The sequence below is a fragment of the Neolamprologus multifasciatus genome, chromosome 16 (assembly GCF_963576455.1).
Source record: "Neolamprologus multifasciatus chromosome 16, fNeoMul1.2, whole genome shotgun sequence".
In the NCBI taxonomy this organism is placed as follows: Eukaryota; Metazoa; Chordata; class Actinopteri; order Cichliformes; family Cichlidae; genus Neolamprologus; species Neolamprologus multifasciatus.
Window position 1 is genome coordinate 35,343,379 of NC_140454.1, and position 21,532 is coordinate 35,364,910.

General features: G+C 44.8%; 1 long non-coding RNA gene across 1 annotated transcript; it reads right to left on the bottom strand.

Moving 5' to 3' along the window:
* Positions 1 to 9,771: 9,771 nt before the first annotated feature.
* LOC146501196 (uncharacterized) lies at positions 9,772 to 11,010 on the bottom strand. The gene is made up of 2 exons (XR_014869744.1): positions 10,678 to 11,010; positions 9,772 to 10,100 (listed from the first exon to the last, which is right to left on the bottom strand). It is a non-coding gene; the product is annotated as an uncharacterized LOC146501196 (long non-coding RNA).
* Positions 11,011 to 21,532: the final 10,522 nt, after the last annotated feature.

A 21,532-nucleotide genomic window follows, 5' to 3' on the forward strand; every position in this document is an offset into this window, starting at 1 on the left:
ATCACGCACAGAGGGGCTGATCACACCAATCAATCACACATAGGCTGATCAGTCACTCACCGAGGGGCTGATCAAACTGATCAATCACACAGAGGCTGATCAATCACGCACTGAGGGGCTGATCAAACTGATCAATCACACAGAGGCTGATCAATCACTCACCGAGGGGCTGATCAAACTGATCAATCACTCAGAGGCTGATCAATCACGCACAGAGGGGCTGATCACACCAATCAATCACACAGAGGCTGATCACTCAATCACCGAGGGGCTGATCAATCACTCACCGAGGGGCTGATCACACGATCAATCACTCAGAGGCTGATCAATCACGCACAGAGGGGCTGATCACACCAATCAATCACACATGGGCTGATCAGTCCCTCACCGAGGGGCTGATCAAACTGATCAATCACACAGAGGCTGATCAATCACGCACCGAGAGGCTGATCAAACTGATCAATCACACAGAGGCTGATCAATCACTCACCGAGGGGCTGATCAAACTGATCAATCACTCAGAGGCTGATCAATCACGCACAGAGGGGCTGATCACACCAATCAATCACACATAGGCTGATCAGTCACTCACCGAGGGGCTGATCAAACTGATCAATCACCGAGGGGCTGATCACACCAATCAATCACACAGAGGCTGATCAATCACGCACAGAGGGGCTGATCACACCAATCAATCACACATGGGCTGATCAGTCACTCACCGAGGGGCTGATCAAACTGATCAATCACACAGAGGCTGATCAATCACTCACCGAGGGGCTGATCAAACTGATCAATCACACAGAGGCTGATCAATCACTCACCGAGGGGCTGATCAAACTGATCAATCACTCAGAGGCTGATCAATCACGCACAGAGGGGCTGATCACACCAATCAATCACACAGAGGCTGATCAGTCACTCACCGAGGGGCTGATCACACCAATCAATCACACAGAGGCTGATCACTCAATCACCGAGGGGCTGATCACTCAATCACCGAGGGGCTGATCACACGATCAATCACTCAGAGGCTGATCAGCCATAGTTAAAACAGGAAGACATTTTTCTCACCAGCACACTCAGATGTCTGTGATTTCTGGTCAGCTTTTCATGAACAGACAGAGAAAGTCACGTTTATTGATGTGGCACATTTACAACAACCACGATATCGCACAATGTTATAAAAGAAGCATAAAATGAGAAGATGTATGTGTGTGTGAGTGCGTGACTTGGTAAAGTTTTATTGATCCCTTTTCGTGGTTTGGGTTGCGGTCGAGTTTCAGAGTGTACGGTCTTCAGAGGAGATGTATCGCCATGGCAATAGCAGCTGTTGTGTTTCAGCCCAGGGCTTGTTTTTCTGAGTGAGTGATCAGTGGTTGGTTCTGGTTCTGGTTCCTTAATCGGAGCTTGTAGTGTAACACTGATATTGCAGACGTGTGAAGCTCAGCGTGGCGTTTGAACTGCAGTGTTTAAGGTGAACTTAAGTGTGAAAGGTGACTCAACTTATCAGCGTCTGTGTCAGGGGTTGCTGAGTGGCTGTGGAGAAAAGGACTCAAACGCAGGACTCATGGTGAAGATTCAGGGTGTTTATTGTGAGGGACGAATGACAAAAACAGGAGATGGCTGACTGACTGAATAACTGAATGAACGGCTGACTGATCTGAACTTGGAAGGCAAACATGGGGCATAGACAGCAGTGACAACATCAATGACGCGACGCCGACCAGGAGAGAACTGAGGACTTAAATACACTGGCTGAACAATGACTGATAGGTGACAGGTGAGTGAGCAGCTGAACACAACTGAACTAACGATGCATGGAATAAGAACTAGAACATAATGCACACAGAGTAACGTTAACACAAAACAGGAAGTGGAATGTACAGAGGATAAACAGTGAACATGAACTGAAAATACTGGGTCATCGACCCAGGAACCCTGACAGTCTGTCTTGGTTAGTCATCGGATGTGTTTGTGTCCTGTGATGGCAACTCCTCCCTGATTTACTGCATCTCCTCCTAAAGCAGCATCAGTGTCCATGCAGCTGAGGCCAACACTGTTGCCTCTCTGCTGACCCACAATGCCATGCTTGTGACAGTGAGCGGGGGAGGGGGTAGAGATAGATGGGTTGAGATAGGTAGAGATATATGGATTCGCTAAGATGCGCCCGACCACATCTGGGCAGGGGGAGCAGGGTGTAAGTAACTAAGTAAAAAAATTTTATATACTGTTTTTTAAAACAGGGAGTTATTTCAAAGTGCTTCACATGGGAATAAAAGCATATCAAACGAAACAATAAAACACTATAAAGAGGGTATAATAGTATATCCCATAAAACAGTTTACTACACATGAATACTACCCAAATGCCTGTCCAAACAGATGTGTTTTGAGCTGTTTTTTAAAAGTAGCTACCGAGTTGATGGTGTGTAGCAGGAGGTAAACTGTTCCACAATATTGGAGCCAAGGTTTGAAAAGCACGATCACCCTTCGTCTTCAAACGGGTCCGTGGAATGGTAAGAAGACCACTATCAGTGGATCTAAGGATCCGGTTTGTAGAGTAGGGTTGGAGAAGCTCAGTGATATAAGTGGGGGCTTCACCTTGTAGGGACATGAATGTAAAAGTGAGGATTTTAAACTGATATCTATACTCAACCGGAAGCCAGTGCAAGGATTTTAACACAGGGTGATATGGGAGAATTTATGACTGTGGGATAAAAGCCTTGCTGTGGCATTTTGGACCACTTGGAGATGATTTAGGGAAGCCTTAGACAGACAAGAAAAGAGTGCATTACAGTAATCTAAACAAGAAGAGATGAAGGCATGGACAAGCATCTCCAAATCACCTGTGGATACAGTAGTCCTGAGTTTGGCAATGTTTCTTAGATGTAAAAAAACAGGAGCGGGTCACAGACATGACATGAGCATCAAAAGACAGAGATTGATCAAAAATTATCCCAAGATTCCGAGCGGTAGCTTTTATTGAGGATGAAAAAGGACCCAGACGTTGACTACTTTGGGACTTGATGCTCTCTGGGGCAAGAATCAAACTCTCAGTCTTGTCTGCATTCATCTGCAAGAAATTGTTTGTCATCCAACCATTAATCTCTTTAAGACAGTCCATTAGAGTGGATAATTTGTGTAATTCCCAGGGTTTAAAGGAGATGTACAATTGGATATCATCTGCATACTGATGGTAGGTAATTTTTGAAGATGATAATGATATGGCCTAAAGGAAGGATATATAATGAGAATAACAGGGGGTTTAGAACCGAACTTTGCGGAACACCCCATGATAATTTAACTACAGCTGAGCAAAAGTTTCCCACCGAAACTAAGAATGTTCTATCTGCCAGAAATCAGGTGAGCCATTTCAGAACAGATCCAGATATCCCTACCATATGATTAAAGCGGTGGATTAAGATCTGATGATCAATGGTATCGAAGGCCGAGCTAAGATCCAATAGGACAAGGACTGAGCAATCACCTCTGTCCATCAAAAGGTCATTTGTGACTTTGAGGAGAGCAGTTTCTGCGGAGTGTGACTTTTTAAATCCCGACTGAAGATTATCAAGAATGTTATGTTTCTCCAGTGCCTTCTTTACTTGGGACCAAACAACTTTTTCTAATATTTTAGAAATGAAAGGAAGTTTTGAGATGGGTCTGTAGCATGACTGAAGAGTCGGTACCAGGTTCGGCTTTTTCAGCATAGGTTGAATAACACCCTGTTTAAAGCACCTGGGGACAGAGCCAGACAGCAGGCAACAGTTTATGAGTGTGACCACAGAGGGCCCAATGTTGTCAAACCAATGGTGTCAAAATAAAGAAGTAGGTCGGACATCAACTGGACTTATTGAGGGTTTCATTTGGGTCACTATTTCTGATAGATCTTCTAAAGAAACTGGGTGAGAGGATTAGGGATGGGTATTGATAAGATTTTCACGATTCCGATTCCATTTTCGATTCTGTTTAACGATTTGATTCTTTATCAATTCTTTTTAAAAAAAGGAGAACACTAAGGTCAATTAGCTTAGAACTTTGTTTTATATCTTCTCTTTGAACAAGATAGAAATTTAGGAGTAACATGGCCTTACAAACCCAACAGTGAGATCTTAAGAGATCCACAGCCTACGGCTCTTCAATGGGGTGTCACAGGGTCCCCAGGAAAAAAAATTGTAAATGTAAAATAATAAAATAAATATTCTTCAGTAGCAATAACAAAGTATAACATAAATTATTCTGTAGCAATTACACAAGAATATCCAGTAATGTCCCTGCCTACAATTAAACACATTTACTTACTGAAAATCATCAAACGGCTGCAAGCCTTTGACCACAAACTGAGTCACTGCTCGGTGACATTCGTCTATCCTGGCATGAAAGGAGACTCTAACGGTAGACTGCAGCGAGAACTGCCAGCATCTGAGCCAGACTCTGTCTCATCATGGTCACCTAAACACACAGTAATGGCAGGTTTGTAATAAGGCAGATCGCGCTAACATAATCTGCACTGTTAGTTGATTATTTACCTGCCGCATTAACGGGAGAGGACGTGCAAACGTTACCGCTGCTGCTGGGTTGAGATTCACGAGTCCGGAATTAAAAACACGACATTCATTTAAGGTCATCGTGTGTTTTGTGAGCAAATGCTTTTGCATATTCGTAGTGTTTCCTCCCTTAAATGAAATATCTACTTTGCAAGTATTGCAAGTTGCCCTGTTGTCATCCGTTCTCGTAAAGTAGAACCAAACTTTTGAGCGTTTGAGCCGCCATGTTTCCTGTCAGGTAAATGACGCTTCGCAACGTGGTGACGTCATTCGGGGTGACTGGAATCGATAAGGGAATCGTTTGCAAAAATGGCAAAAAATTCCAAGGAATTGAAACAGTGGGAACCGGTTCTTGTTGAGAACCGGTTTTCGATACCCATCCCTAGAGAGGATTCCATAATTACAGGGTGTGGAAGATCATGGTTGAAGGGACTATCTGAGGGAGCTAAGTTTCCTCTTACGCCACAGATTTTATCTTGGAAAAATCTTAGAAAGTCACTACAGTCCTTATCTGAAAAGACAGGTGTACACGGAGTGCCTCCGTGTGTGATCTGCATTTCAGTGCAGTTGTCTGGTTCGGCCTTGGCTGTGACATCCCTTAGGCAGCATCATTAGAAGACATAGCATACATTTACACTGCTATGCAGATGACACCCAGCTCTATCTGTCCATGAAGCCAGATAACACACACCAATGAGTTAAACTGCAGGAATGTCTTAAAGACATAAAGACCTGGATGGCCGCTAACTTTCTGCTTCTTAATTCAGATAAAACTGAGGTTATTGTACTCGGCGCTGAAAATCTTAGAAATATGGTCTCTAACCAGATTCTTACTCTGGATGGCATTACCTTGGCCTCAAGAATAAGAATACTTTCTTCTTTATCATCTATTCGGCCGACTTCAAGTACATCACAGAAACTTGTCTCCTATAGAAATTCAAGATTCAAAGCGTTTATTGTCATGTGTGCAAAGAAAAGCATTTCTCTCTACAATGAAATTCTTTCTCTGCTGTTCACACACAGATGCTGGTTAATATGTAGACATAGATCAAATACAAATAGCATGAATAAATAAATGAGGACAAAAACATTTAAGTATTAAATAGATTTATGTGCAAAAAAACTATAAGCTTATGGCAAAGCTCTGATGACACAGCCATTATTGGAAGTGTGGAGATGGGATGGGTAGAGGAGTACAGAGGACTGATTGGTCGGTTTGTGAGGTGGTGTTAGGAGAAACACCTGCAGCTGAATGTGGCTAAAACAATGGAGCCTTTCGTGGTGTGTGGAAGGAGCGGACTCGACCGCAGATCTCCTTTTGCAATGAGACAGTGAATTTCTTTACAGTGTGAAATCATAACAGTCCAGTGTGAAATCCTTCAGCCGTGGCTCCCCGTGGTCAATTCACCCAGCTCCCGAAAGTGCAGTATGGCAATAGCAAAACAGGAGACACTCCGTGCGTTAATCCCCTGTTCGTGATTCAGCTCCTGTGTTCTCCTCTCCACCTGCTGGTGCGAAAGACAAAAAAGAGTGAAAAGCAATCCAAAAGGGAGTATGAAAGAGCACGCGATCTAAACACTACTAACGAGCTTAGTCTAATGATCCAGCGCTGACTGAAGCCTGGTCACAACGTTAAATACATCGGGGTCTGCCGGCGGATAATTCACGGCAGCTGGTGAGTGTTGATTAATCAGCGGTATGCAGAAACTCCGAACGGAGCTACTTCCGGGTTGGCGGACCCGCCTCCAGGGAAGCGCGGCTCCATCAAAATAAACACAAACATAAACGATCATGACAGAGCCGGTGGTGGACTTTGGCAGAAACATATTCTGACTAGAGATGGCACGATACCACTTTTTTATGTCCGATACCGATATCATAAATTTGGATATCTGCCGATACCGATATGAATCCGATATAGTGTTTTTTAATCAATAAAACTGTTTTTTTTAAATATCTTGCTGCTTTTTGTATAAGTTCATACTCAAGTTAAAAAACAACAACAACACTAAAGCTATTCTGTTATACCTGTATGTAAAAAAAACACACTGCACCCAAAATATTTCATAGATCAGCAACACTGATCAATCTAATAAAGTTAAACCTACCCCATCCTCCCTATTCTGGTATTTTAAAGAGTACTTAGCAGAAATATTAAGCAACCTAACTAATAGGGTTGCAAACTCCCAGCAAAAGAAAATAGGGAACCCCCCTCCACCTCATGATGCTTAATCAATGTAATCAACTTTAATTTGATGCAGGGTGAAAGAAATTCACAGAAATAAATTATTTTTCAAGAATAATTAAATAGATTTAACATCTTTCTTCAACAGAATTGCAGACTGCACAGATGGTACCTTCCCAAAGGAAAAAGTACTACTACTAAAAAGTACTAGGGTATATTAGACTTAACAGTTACTATATACAGTAATGGACTTCTATACATTTTACATCAGATTAAAACTTTGGGTGTAAGATTCAGATAATTATTAAATAATTAAAAGCTAGATATTTTAAATGAGAATAAGAAAGAAAAGTATGTCTTTGTGCCCCCTTTTGCCTGTTCATGCCCTATCGGCCCCCCTGGCTAAACTTTGCTAGATCCGCCCCTGCACAGTTACCAGCCGTCAGCTGCATAGAAAAAGATCCTGGTGTAGAAATAATATTAAATAAATTCTAACAACAGCTTATCAAGCTTAAACGTGCTGCTGTTGTTCAGCCGCTGGTTTCCTCTTTCTGGTGAGAAGTGGGCCAAAAACTAAGAAGAGAGACGGACTCGCGACAGAAAAGCCGATCAGCTGATCATTGATCAGTTTCATGATTGAAGTAGCAGCAGCAGGAGAGAGAGAGAGAGAGAGAAGAGGCAGTTGCTCTATATATCGGTTGTTAAGCTTAACGCGGGAATGCTTTACAAACATTCAGAGATGAACTTACACACTTGCTTTACTTCTCTCTGAGATAACTTCCTCGGAGATGAAATGTTTGCTAGCAGGCTACAAATACACACAGCCGCTCTATCACGTGACCACACTGCTCCGGCTCGCCATGTCGCCAAGTTTTGTGAGGTGCTTTTTTGATATTTAATGGATCGGATTACATTTTTTTATTTCTCTCCGATATCCGATCCAGTAATTTAGGTCAGTATCGGACCGATACCGATACGTAATATCGGATATGTCCATCTCTAATTCTGACCCTCCCCTGTATGCATTGGTGGGACTGATGTTGAAATAGTCACATCCTATAAGTATCTGGGAGTCCAACCGGATCACAAGCTGGAGTGGTCTGCCAACAAACAGGGTCTGAGCCAGCTTTACTTTCTACATAGGATCAGACCCTTCAATGTATGCAGCAGGCTGCTCTCTATGCTTTATCAGTCTGTTGTTGTGAGCACCATCTTCTTTGCTGTGGTGTGCTGGGGTGCAGGCATCAGAGCAAAGGACACAAAGAGACTAAAAAATGAACAGGAAGGCCGAGTCTGTTGTTGGCATGAAGCTTTCCACCCTGGAGGAGGTGATCAGTGACAGACTGTTGGGAAGACTGCTGGCAATCATGGACAATGACTCCCATCCAGTGTTGGGCAAGTTACTTTGAAAAAGCAATAAATTATAGTTACTTCTTCAAAAAGTAACTGAGTTACAAGATTCTAAAAGTAATTAATTACTTGAAAAGTAACTATTGTGTTACTTTAAAAAAAGTTTAACCCTCTGGGGTCCAGAGTATAATTGTCCATTTTTAACTACTTTTGATGTTTCCTCTACATTTCACCTTTAAAACTATTTACTTTGCCTTGTTTGGTATCATCCTTTTCAGCACAACCTCACGTGTCTGAATTTACAGTCATGTTTCCATTTGAGAAACTGTATTAACACAACTGATCTAAAATCAGACAAAAAACATAAAATCAGAGTAGACAAAGTATAAAGTATATTAAAGTATTTGTTACTGTAACAACCAATTCAATTCAATTCAATTTTATTTATATAGCGCCAAATCACAACAAAAGTCGCCTCAAGGCGCTTCATAGATACAGAGAAAAACCCAACAATCATATGACCCCCTATGAGCAGCACTTTGGCGACAGTGGGAAGGAAAAACTCCCTTTTAACAGGAAGAAACCTCCGGCAGAACCAGGCTCAGGGAGGGGCGGGGCCATCTGCTGTGATTGGTTGGGGTGAGAGAAGGAAGACAGGATAAAGACATGCTGTGGAAGAGAGACAGAGGTTAATAACAGATATGATTCAATGCAGAGAGGTCTGTTAACACATAGTGAGTGAGAAAGGTGACTGGAAAGGAAAAACTCAATGCATCATGGGAATCCCCGGCAGCCTACGTCTATTGCAGCATAACTAAGGGAGGATTCAGGGTCACCTGGTCCAGCCCTAACTATATGCTTTAGCAAAAAGGAAAGTTTGAAGCCTAATCTTGAAAGTAGAGATAGTGTCTGTCTCCTGAATCCAAACTGGAAGCTGGTTCACAGAAGAGGGGCCTGAAAACTGAAGGCTCTGCCTCCCATTCTACTTTTAAATACTCTAGGAACAACAAGTAGGCCTGCAGACCGAGAGCGAAGTGCTCTAATAGGGTGATATGGTACTACAAGGTCATTAAGATAAGATGGGGCCTGATTATTTAAGACCTTGTATGTGAGGAGCAGGATTTTGAATTCAATTCTGGATTTAACAGGAAGCCAAAACAGGAGAAATCTGCTCTCTCTTTCTAGTCCCTGTCAGGACTCTTGCTGCAGCATTTTGGATTAGCTGAAGGCTTTTCAGTGAGTTTTTTGGACATCCTGATAATAATGAATTGCAGTCGTCCAGCCTGGAAGTAATAAATGCATGAACTAGTTTTTCAGCGTCACTCTGAGACAGGATATTTCTAACTTTAGAGATGTTGCACAAATGGAAGAACGCAGTCTTACATATTTGTTTAATATGTGCGTTGAAGGACATATCCTGGTACACAGCAAATCCAGCATGTCCAAATTAACACTGTCAGATTTGATTTCAACACTTTTAAAGTGTCTATATGGGTCCACACCAGAGAGTGTTAATTTAACTCTTTTTGGAGAGTTGGTATGTTAACTCTGATTTAGTGTTAAACACCAAATCTCTCTGGAGTTGATAATTTAACACTTGGTGTTAAGAGTTTATATATTAACTCTCAAAGAGTATTTTAGTTTAACTACGTAAGAGTTATCTTCTAATTAATTCTAAAAAGCGGGAATTTTACTGTTCTGAACTTCTAGAAATTTCTTTTGGAAATAAACATTTACTAAAAAGACGCAATGGTTTTTGAAAAACATTTATTCTGAACTGTGCACCACAATTTCAAAACATTTTCTGAAAGATGTAACAGTGTACATGTTCTCACTTTCATTAGAATTTCATTTATCAAAAGGTCTGACATAGGTGAGCTGGTAAATGCAAATAACAGCATTCTCATCACTTATTTCAATAAATACAAAATACAATATGCATGTCCTTCAGTCATCACTTTGTGGAACTTCAACGCACTTCTGCTCTCCCCCATATTCCATCTTCACAAGCATATCCTATGTGGAGATTGAATAAAAATTAGTTGACACTAATTAATGGCACAAATCAATTGCAGCACAGTAAAAAAAAAAAGGAATCCTTTTTGAGCGATTACTTGTGTAAAGTATTTTCCCAAAAGACAAGGACACAGACAACATGTAATACTGAACTAAATGTAAAACCTCAACCTTTTTCATTTTTACCTAAACCGTGTGCACAAAACTCTGGAGGAATCTAAGTGCTAACGTAGAACTCAGTCGGGACTCGGGACATCTGCTACTGCTGTTTGCTCGTTTTTTATGGGAGATCGTTTTCAGGCTTCAATTAGCACCATTATATCAACATTTCACATTCTAGACATTGTTTTAAGTGTATTTGACCAAGAAATTTGACTGAAAATTCACATGCAAGCTTTTTTTCAAGGCTGTGGTATTTGCCCGCAAACAATACCTTTCAGCTAGCTAAAACAGAATATTATGCTATCACCGAGCAACATGGCTAATGCCTTTCACACAGCTTTGTCTCAACTCCAAAGAGCCACAGAAGTAAAAGCTAATAACAATAATTGAAACAATCTTTGAAAACATGACTTACCAAGCATGGCAAACAACTCAAATATGTAGAGCAAAATGTTCTGAAACGGCTTCACTTCAGCTTCGATTGGAGCCGTGCTGGGGGCGGAGTCTGTGAATTTACTCTATTGGTGTCATAGCCCCTGTAGGAGTTCAGAGTTAAGAGGTCAAGAGTTAATGTTTCCATTGTAACACCTCCAGATTTGAAATAGAAACACTCATTTTTAACACTCGATTTTAACTACTATCATTTTACACCTCAGAGTTACATTAAAAGAATGTGACTCTACTTAGAGTAAAATTAACTCTAAGACTACTAACACCAAAACATTTAACACTTTTGAATTTGCTGTGTAGAAAGTCACTGGATGGACTCTCCATTTACATGCACAAACTGGAGTGTATTAGATAGATATGATACAAACCACTGCAGTGCAGTACCTGTAAGACCTACAGCATGTTCTAATCGCTCTAATAGGATATTATGGTCGACAGTATCGAATGCTGCACTGAGGTCTAGCAGGACAAGCACAGAGATGAGCCCACTGTCAGAGGCCATAAGAAGATCATTTGTAACTTTCTGCTTCTTAATTCAGATCAAACTGAGGTTATTGTACTCGGCGCTGAAAAGCTTAGAAATATGGTATCTAACCAGATTCTTACACACATATTAAACAAATATGTAAGACTGCGTTCTTCCATTTGCGCAACATCTCTAAAATTAGAAATATCCTGTCTCAGAGTGACGCTGAAAAACTAGTTCATGCATTTATTACTTCCAGGCTGGACTACTGCAATTCATTATTATCAGGATGTCCAAAAAACTCACTGAAAAGCCTTCAGCTAATCCAAAATGCTGCAGCAAGAGTACTGACAGGGACTAGAAAGAGAGAGCAGATTTCTCCTGTTTTGGCTTCCCTTCATTGGCTTCCTGTTAAATCCAGAATTGAATTCAAAATCCTGCTCCTCACATACAAGGTCTTAAATAATCAGGCCCCATCTTATCTTAATGACCTTGTAGTACCATATCACCCTATTAGAGCACTTCGCTCTCGCTCTGCAGGCCTACTTGTTGTTCCTAGAGTATTTAAAAGTAGAATGGGAGGCAGAGCCTTCAGTTTTCAGGCCCCTCTTCTGTGGAACCAGCTTCCAGTTTGGATTCAGGAGACAGACACTATCTTTACTTTTAAGATTAGGCTTCAAACTTTCCTTTTTGCTAAAGCATATAGTTAGGGCTGGACCAGGTGACCCTGAATCCTCCCTTAGTTATGCTGCAATAGATGTAGGCTGCCGGGGATTCCCATGATGCACTGGGTGTTTCTTCTCAGGTGTTTATATACCTGACATTTTGTCCTGCTTTTGTCCACTCACCCCAAACCAATCACAGCAGATATCCCCGCCCCTCCCTGAGACTGGTTCTGCTTGAGGTTTCTTCCTGTTAAAAGGGAGTTTTTTCTTCCCACTGTCGCCAAAGTGGTTGTTCATAGGGGGTCATATGATTGTTGGGTTTTTCTCTGTTTTCTCTGTGTTTCTCTGCGCCAAAATATGAGTACCACAGCCTTCTGCAGCTCTCGACTCTTCTTTTGTCTTTTATTTGTTTAAATTTTATTAGCACACTTTTCTGCTTGAGGTGACCTTTAGGTGATAGTCGACCTCAGCAGGAGCATGATGTTGGAGTGTGTACTTCACTCTGCACAGCTGCTTCAGGTCCTCAGAGGATCTGCAAGCTGCCTTTAAAATGGGCAAATGAAGGCCAGAGATTTGTGCAGAGATGCATGAACCTCACAGATGTTCTTCATAAATGTTCTTGAGTCATTGGACCATAGCCAAAGGGTTGGTGTTGTTTCAGGTGTGCAGGTGTGCACGATTTAGACTGTGATAATATCGTGACTGCAGTGAGCTCATTGCATCTGTTTCGGCTTTTTACTGCACTTCATGAACACCTGCTCCTCTCAGCTCCCCTCTGCCCCCCTCCCCTCTCAGAATGGAGGGTGAGAGGATAGTGTCTGCTGTCTCACCTCTGAATGCAGTTTGGACCTCGCACAGTTAACTCAAACCAGAGTCAACATCACCACTAATGAGTTCTGTTAAACCTGACTTAAGAAGTCACTGACTCTGGTGCAAAATAATCCCTGTGGGTCTGTGCATGTGTGCTCTGAGCAAACTTGATTAAATGACTTCGGAGTGCAGAGAGCTGAGTTCTTCATTTAGTGAAATCAGATGTAAAGAACATCAACAGAACCGAAGACGACGCTGATCTGAGATCAGACCGAAGCTGCTGCTGAATATCAGAAAACTGCAGAGACAGAAAAAAAGATGCAGGAAGTAAAACTCCTCAATAATTCAGAACGAGGAGAGTGAGATGAGGAAGAGAAGTTTCATTAAAATCATACTTGAATGGAAATAAACAGAGAACATCTCTGCTTTGTTAATAACAACACCTGTAGGCCCCGCCCCCAACCACAGGACAGGAGGATCTGCTGCCGGCATCCCGGTTAGAGCTGAGAAATTTTTAATGTTGTGGCTGATAGATGTGTGTGTTCTAGCGTCAGTGTGGGTGGTGTTTAACACGAGCCGGACTCTACTGTGTGAAATGCGTTCACATTATCTCTGCTGGATAAACCTTCAGTCTGCCTGAACCCACAATAAAACCAGCACAGCTCTTTGTTCCTGCGTGTTTACGCCTCAGGAGGAGATCCAGGACGAATGAAGGATCAGAGGAGGAGGAGGAACACAGGAGGTAACGGCAACAAAAGGAGGATGAGACGAACAACAACAACACAAACAGTAGCAGCAGCACAAAGAACCACATAATTCTCACATTCAGCCAATGTGTGTGATCAGGATGTAATCCAGGGTGATGACACAGCGGGGAGACGCACCACACACACATCACACACACACACACACACACACACTGAGGTGGCAGTCCACTTTCTGTCAGGTCACATAACCTACAAAGACAAATTGATAGGCACTAACATCTGGAGGTACCACAAGGCAGCTAGTCCAGATGGGTTAACCAGGAGGGCCCTAAAAGGGTGTGCAGACCAGCTGGCTGGGGTCTTCACTGAGACCTTCAACACTTCACTGTCCCAGTCCTGCGTCCCGCCGTGCCTAAAGTCAGCCACAGCTGTCTCACTGCCAAAGCAGACCAACATTAACAGCCTCAGCGACTACCGACCAGTTGCTCTAACGCCTGTTATAATGAAGTGCTTTGAGAAACTGGTCCGACATCACATCATGTCCTGCCTGCCACCCACACTCGACCCGCTCCAGTTTGCACACAGAGCTAACAGATCTACTGAAGATGCCATTGTTACAACGCTCCACACCACCATCTCTCACCTGGAACAACACCGGCTCTCCACCAGACTGTGTACTGAGTCCCCTACTGTACACTCTGTACACACATGACTGTGTTAGTTCCCACCCAGACAACACAGTCATCAAGTTTGCAGATGATACCACCGTGGTGGGGCTCATCTCTGGGGAGACGGCGTACAGAGCTGAAGTTCAGAGGCTGTCAGATTGGTGTGCAGATAACAACCTGGACCTCAAAACTACCAAGACAACAGAGCTGGTAGTCGACTTCAGAAGGAGGAAGTCTGAGCTGCAGCCTGTCAGCATCAATGGCGAGTGTGTGGAAAGGGTGTCCAGTTTCAAGTTCCTGGGTGTGCACATAGACACAGACCTCCAATGGAGTTCAAACACCTCGGCTTTCTGACAATCCTCAGAAAAATCTTTGGTCTCTTTTTTCTGATGGTCTCTTTGCTGTGATGGTCTCTTTGGGACACTGTGTTTCGTCTGTTTACTCTTTTTTGTTCCTGGTCCAGCCTGTCGGGGGCACAGCTCCTGCTCCACAGTTGTTCTTAATGGTTAATGGTCTTCAACTGCAGGTTGTCTGAATGCTAACCCAATGACTCTAAATCATTTCTCTTTGTTAACTGAAGCAAGAGAGCTCAGACATCAAAGGTCACAGATTGCTGTCAGAAAACAGGAAACACCCTCTGGCTCAGCTTGAAGGTTGTGTGAAGATCGTGCAAGTGTTTCCTTGGTGCAACTGTCACACTGACAGACTTCAGATCTTTTCCTCTGCAGGTCCTTCTCACTTGTTTCTGCTGCCTCACACATTAATCAGTCTGCAGGTCATGTGACTGCAATTATGGGCTGTTAGAGGGAAACCAGATTTCATCCATTTGAATCTGGGACCTTCAAGCAGGTGAACCAACATGACATTCTGACATGTTCTCCATGTTCTATCCCTGAGTCTTTGATGTTGGCTCATAAATGTGTAAAAAAAACTCCCTTTCTCCCAAACAGGATAATAAACCGTTTATTCAGCCAGTGCAAGAATTATCAGAGATATTTATCAGAATTACTTCTTTAATCTCAGTTTTGGTGGAATCCCCAATGTTGGATCTGCTGCTTCATTACAAACTGCTTCCTATGAGTGAAGAGTTAATCGGTACATCCACTGTTTGAGCTCCACGGAGAGCCGGCATCATATTTATTCTGCTGTGTAGTGTCATGTTATGGTCTGTTTCCACCTGCCACTCAGAGTGCTCAGCCTCGTCTCTGCACACGTTCCAAAGTGAAGGAATGAGTGAAGTTCCTGTTTGAAGTCGTCTCCACAGGAAGCGCAGCAAGAGTCAGAGACGAGCGTCAGACGGAGCAGGACCATCAGTATGTGCATATTAGATTTCAGTTAAAATTTGATTACACATGTCGTTTTTGAACATTTCTCACATGAAACTGAATTTCTTCACTTTACTCTGGTACTGCCCCACATTTCCTGCTCAGTAGAAACACGACAGCCGACAACCAAAAACACGGCATAGTTTAAGACAGAACAGCTTCACAGTTAATGTACACTCACATATACTCATCAGATATATATGTCTATATACACTCATATTTACATAATGTCAAATCTATAAACATCCACATCTAAATATACCACACTGAGTATGTGGTTGTGGCCATCCAAAACTTCCCAACTATTCTCTCCCAATACCAAACAGATTATTCTGCTCCTGACTCTTGTTTTGAGCTCCTCGCAGACACGAGATTGGGGTGAGACGTACAGGAGAAGATCTGGAGGGGAGCTGCCAGGATGCCATGTCGTTTCCCAGAAGAAGATTTTTGTTGTGGTATAAAACTGTGTTGCCTGCTTACAGGGTGATCCTCTTTGTTAAGCAGAGGTCAGGCAGCAAAGGTTTTTTGGTTTACATCGAGGTCCAGCGCGCTATAACTTGTAATTTCAACTACTGAAACGGATTATGCTATGTATTAACAGACCTCTCTGTATTGAATCATATCTGTTATTAACCTCTGTCTCTCTTCCACAGCATGTCTTTATCCTGTCTTCCTTCTCTCACCCCAACCAATCACAGCAGATGGCCCCGCCCCTCCCTGAGCCTGGTTCTGCTGGAGGTTTCTTCCTGTTAAAAGGGAGTTTTTCCTTCCCACTGTCGCCAAAGTGCTTGCTCATAGGGGGTCATATGATTGTTGGGTTTTTCTCTGTATCTATGAAGCGCCTTGAGGCGACTTTTGTTGTGATTTGGCGCTATATAAATAAAACTGAATTGAATTGAATTGAATTGAATTAAACCTGTAAAAGATAGTCGTTCTCCTGTACTTCCTTAAAGAAAGAAAAACAAACACAAACATACCCCAGGTATTGACAATCGGGTGCCTGATTGGTGCTGGATTAGCAGCACCTGTGAGAATGGACCCTGCTACAGCAGGCATTTGGTATCTACTCCAAGCATGCCAATCTGATGGTCCTTGCCACAGGGGAACTTTGACCAGATATTCCTCAAACCAAGTTCAGCATTATTTTGTTTTTATTTATACATTTTTCATGGACGCCATCCACTTCAGTTTGCCTACCAGCCTGGCATTGAAGCGGATGATGCCGTCATTCACCTCCTACATCGTTCCCTCGCTCACCTGGAGAGGCTGGAAGCACTGTGAGAATTATGTTCTTTGATTTCTCCAGTGCCTTCAACACTATTCTTCCCACGGTCCTGAAGGACAAGCTGGAGAACTCTGGAGTGGACCATCACCTCACTACTTGGATTTTGGACTACCTCACCGACTGACCACAGTATGTGAGGACTCAGGCTGTGTGTCGGACAGGGTCGTCTGCAGTACGGGGCCCACAGGGAATGGCTCTGGCTCCGTTCCTCTTCACCATCTACACTGCAGACTTCTCCCACAACTCCTCCCAGTGCTTCCTGCAGAAGTTCTCTGATGACTCTGCAATAGTCGGCCTCATCACTGATGGGGACGACAGGGAGTACAGAGGACTGACACAAGACTTTGTGGACTGGTGCCAGCTGAACTACCTCCAGATCAACACCAGTAAAACCAAGGAGCTGGTGGTAGACTTCCGCAAGCACAAACATCCTCCACTGCAACCACTGAACATCCAAGGTATGGACACTGAGGCTGTGGACTGCTACAGGTAGCTTGGTGTTCACCATAGTTCATCTGAACAACAAACATGGAGTGGACTCATAACTCAGACGCCCTCTACAGGAAAGGGCAGAGCAGGCTGTACCTGCTGTGGAGACTCGGGTCTTTTGGAGTGGAGGGCCCACTCCTGAAGACCTTCTATGACTCTATGGCCTCAGCCATCTTTTACGGTGTGGTCTGCTGGGGCAGCAGCATCTCTGCTGGGGACAGGAAGAGACTGAACAGGCTGATCCACAGGGCCAGCTCTGTTCTAGGATGCCCTCTGGCAGTTCAGAGTACCCTGCCTTCTTAGAGTCCCTGGGGGGTGCTCCACCTGGAGACTCTGTTGTCCTGCTGGGAGACTTCAATGCTCACGTGGGTAACGACAGCGAGACCTGGAGGGGCGTGAGTGGGAGGAACGGCCTCCCTGATCTGAACCCAAGCGGTGTTTTGTTGTTGGACTTCTGTGCTAATCACAGTTTGGCCATAACAAACACCTTGTTCGAACATAAGAGTGTCCATAAGTGCTGTAATGATATATATCATATATATATATTATATTCTTTTCTTCTGTATAACGTATTTTCCACACTATAAGGCACATATAAAATCCTTTAATTTTCTCAAAAATCGAGAGTGTGCCTTATGTATGAATTCTGGTTGTGCTTACTGACCTCGAACGGATTTGGGCAGAAATCTGTTAAAAAATGTTTTAGTACAACTTTGGTAAGCAGCACTGCTTGATGGATTGTCAGAGAATTACGGCTGCCGTAGTGAGGAGCTTCACGGAGTAATCTGGGTCCAAAACTCCGTCTCCTTCAGGTCCCAAAGTCAAACCAACACTAAGAGTTAAAAACGGTCTAAATTCTTTCATCTTTAATAAAATCATCAGCGTTGCTGCTTTACCAGGTGTAACAATTAAGTTTAACATCCAGGCATCCATGAACACAGAAGTTATTAAATTTAACGGAGTTAGAAGTTAACAGGAAATTAGCTCGCTAGTTTACACCTAAACATTTCATACCATGTTCTGACAGAGATTTTTGAAACTAATTCAAATGTACAGCTCTGCTACCACTTCCAACATAAATGAAGACAGAAAACTAAACAGCAGTGGCGTTTGTAAAGTAGCAGTTTTTGGCTTTCCCCATATTTCAAAAGTGCTTCATCTCTTTACTATGACTGTCGCCTGGCATAATTTGCAGATGATAATGGTTGTAGCCGCTGCGATGCTTTTGACCAAAACAGGCGCAGCTTGATGACATCATCAACATGCGCTATCGCGATAGAGCGATATAGTCAAAATCTCTATCGTTGGCCAAATTTATATCGTTTCTATCGTATATCGTTTATATCGCACACCCCTAGAAGGAGTCCTATCGGGCTTGGTTAGCCTGTGGGACTCCGGAGGCAGCCGACAGGTATCGACAGGCCAAGCGGAAGGCGGCTCGGGCAGTGGCTGAAGCAAAAACTCGGGTGTGGGAGGAGTTCGGAGAGGCCATGGAAAAAGACTTTCGGACTGCCTCGAAGAGATTCTGGCAAACCGTCAGGCGTCTCAGGAGGGGAGAGCGGTGCTCTACCTGCACTGTGTATAGTGCTGGCAGAGCGCTGCTGACGTCGACTGAGAAAATTGTCAGGCGGTGGAAGGAATAATTCGAGGACCTCCTTATTCCCACTGACACGTCTTCCGAGGAGGAAGCAGAGTCTGGGGAGGAGGGGAGTGACCTGCCAATTTCCGGGGGCGAGGTCACTGAGGCAGTTAAACAACTCCTTGGTGGCAGAGCCCCTGGTGTTGATGAGGTCCGCCCCGAGTTCCTGACGGCTCTGGACGTTGTAGGGCTGTCCTGGTTGACACGCCTCTGCAATGTTGCGTGGAGATCAGGGGCAGTACCCGTGGACTGGCAGACCGGGGTGGTGGTTGCCATCTTTAAGAAGGGAGACCGGAGGGTGTGTTCCAACTACAGGGGGATCACACTCCTCAGCCTCCCTGGTAAAGTCTATGCCAGGGTGCTGGAAAGGAGAGTTCGTCCGCTAGTCGAACCTCTGATGCAGGAGGAACAATGCGGTTTTCGTCCTGGTCGCGGAACACTGGACCAGCTCTTCATCCTCTCGAGGATACTTGAGGGTGCATGGGAGTTTGCCCAACCAGTCTACATGTGTTTTGTGGACTTGGAGAAGGCATTCGACCGTGTCCCTCGGGGTGTCCTGTGGGAGGTGTTGCGGGAGTATGGGGTGTCTGGCCCATTGCTACAGGCCATTCGATCCCTATACAACCGTTGCAAGAGCTTGGTTCGCATTGCCGGCAATAAGTCGGACTCGTTCCCGGTGGGTGATGGGCTCCGCCAGGGCTGCCCTTTGTCACCGGTTCTGTTCAGAATTTTTATGGACAGGATTTCTAGGCGCAGCCAAGTGGCGGAGGGCTTTAGCTTTGGTGGCCTCAGAATCTCATCTCTGATTTTTGCGGATGATGTGGTTCTGTTGGCTTCATCGGGTGAGGGCCTCCAGCTCGCACTGGAACGGTTCGCAGCCGAGTGTGAAGCAGCGGGAATGAGGATCAGCACCTCCAAATCTGAGGCCATGGTTCTCAGCCGGAAAAGGGTGGAGTGCCCACTCCGGGTCGGGGATGAGTTCCTGCCCCAAGTGGAGGAGTTCAAGTATCTCGGGGTCTTGTTCGCGAGTGATGGGAGAAGGGAGCCGGAGATCGACAGACGGATTGGGGCTGCGGCTGCAGTGATGCAGACGCTGCACCGGTCCGTCGTGGTGAAGAGGGAGCTGAGTGTAAAAGCGAAGCTCTCAATTTACTGGTCGATCTACATCCCTACCCTCACCTATGGCCACGAGCTGTGGGTAGTGACCGAAAGAACGAGATCGCGGATACAAGCGGCGGAAATGAGCTTCCTCCGAAGGGTGGCTGGCCTCTCCCTTAGAGATAGGGTGAGAAGTTCGGCCATCCGGGAGGGGCTCAGAGTAGAGCTGCTGCTGCTCCACATCGAAAGGGCCCCGAGGCAGACCCAGGCCAGCCGAGAGATATAATCTCTCGGCTGGCCTGGGAACGCCTTGGTGTTCCCCCGGATAAGCTGGAGGAGGTGGCTGGGGAGAGGGAGGTCTGGGCCTCTCTGCTTAGGCTGCTGCCCCCGCGACCCGGCCTCGGATAAAGCGGATGAAGATGATGGATGGATATAATACAAAAACCAACTAGTCACAGTTCAACTTTTACCTATTTAAATTTTCAGCGGGTCCAGCTCCGGGGCTTCCTTTGGATACGTGGGCGACCCCCGGACCCACTTCATCACCGGCGCCGCTGGATGCGTGGGCGGCCACCAGAACAGAAACCTCCCTGTCGCTTGGCCAGGGCCCGGGGGCGCTGGCGATCCGGGCTAATCCCCTCTCCTGCTCGCGGTGGGGGGAGTAGGTTTGGCCGGATGGCTCCCCGGCCTCAGTCGGGCGATGGGGGTATGTGGCGGGGCGTGGCCTGCGGTGCCGTGCAGGGAAGGCGGACGCACCACAGACTTGAATATTGTACCTGTCCTGTGGTTGGGGTTGGTAATGGTGAGCTGGCAGCAGGAGAGCTGCAGCTCTGTGTGTATTGTGAACAGCAACCGTGTATGTGCTAATAAAGAATGCTGCAAAGCATGTTAATGTCACCGGGTCTGCTGTGGTCATTTACAGATATATAATATAACACCATGGAAAACACACATGAAATTAGTGTCTGAGGAAGAAGGTGTGTTCTGAGACGGGTGTAACGTAGTGATGAAGCACTCTGGAGCCATTCAGGAAGCTGACAGCAGAAATAGTCAGTATGGAGGAGTTAGACTGAGTCCTGCTGTAAATCTGACCTTTGACCTGCAGATTTTTTCCTCTTCATCATCACTCCTGCGGTTTCATGTTGGTCTTTTCTTCCCTCCCATTTCCTCGCTTCAGCGTCCCTCTACCTCTCACCTTGTTGCTGGGAAAGCAGAACTTGTTACAGTGCGTTGGGTAACGGCGGTCTGACTCAGACTGCGGTGGCTTTCAGAGCGCACCGTCAGCACATTTCATCACACTCAGACCGTTGGCAGGTAACTCAAACTGTCAGCGATGTGGCAACTTGAGGCGACCTGCCGCTCCCACACTTCCTCTGAGACCGCCGCTCAAGAGGAACTGCTTTTACCTTCAGTGACCTGATGGCCCAACGCCCTGCTGACAAAGCTTAACTCTTTCCACGTGAGTCACCTCCAACTGTCATCGGTGATCACAAGGAGGAGGTGATTCCTCCTGATTCACACCTGTAGTCCTGTTTCTTTACCCCATGTTCAACTGTCAGCCTCTGACCTGTGGAGCAGTCAGCAATCTTTCTACCACAGGAATCTGAGGAGGCACCAACGTTCTCAGAGACGGCCCCCGACTGAACCACCAGAATAATAAAAACAATG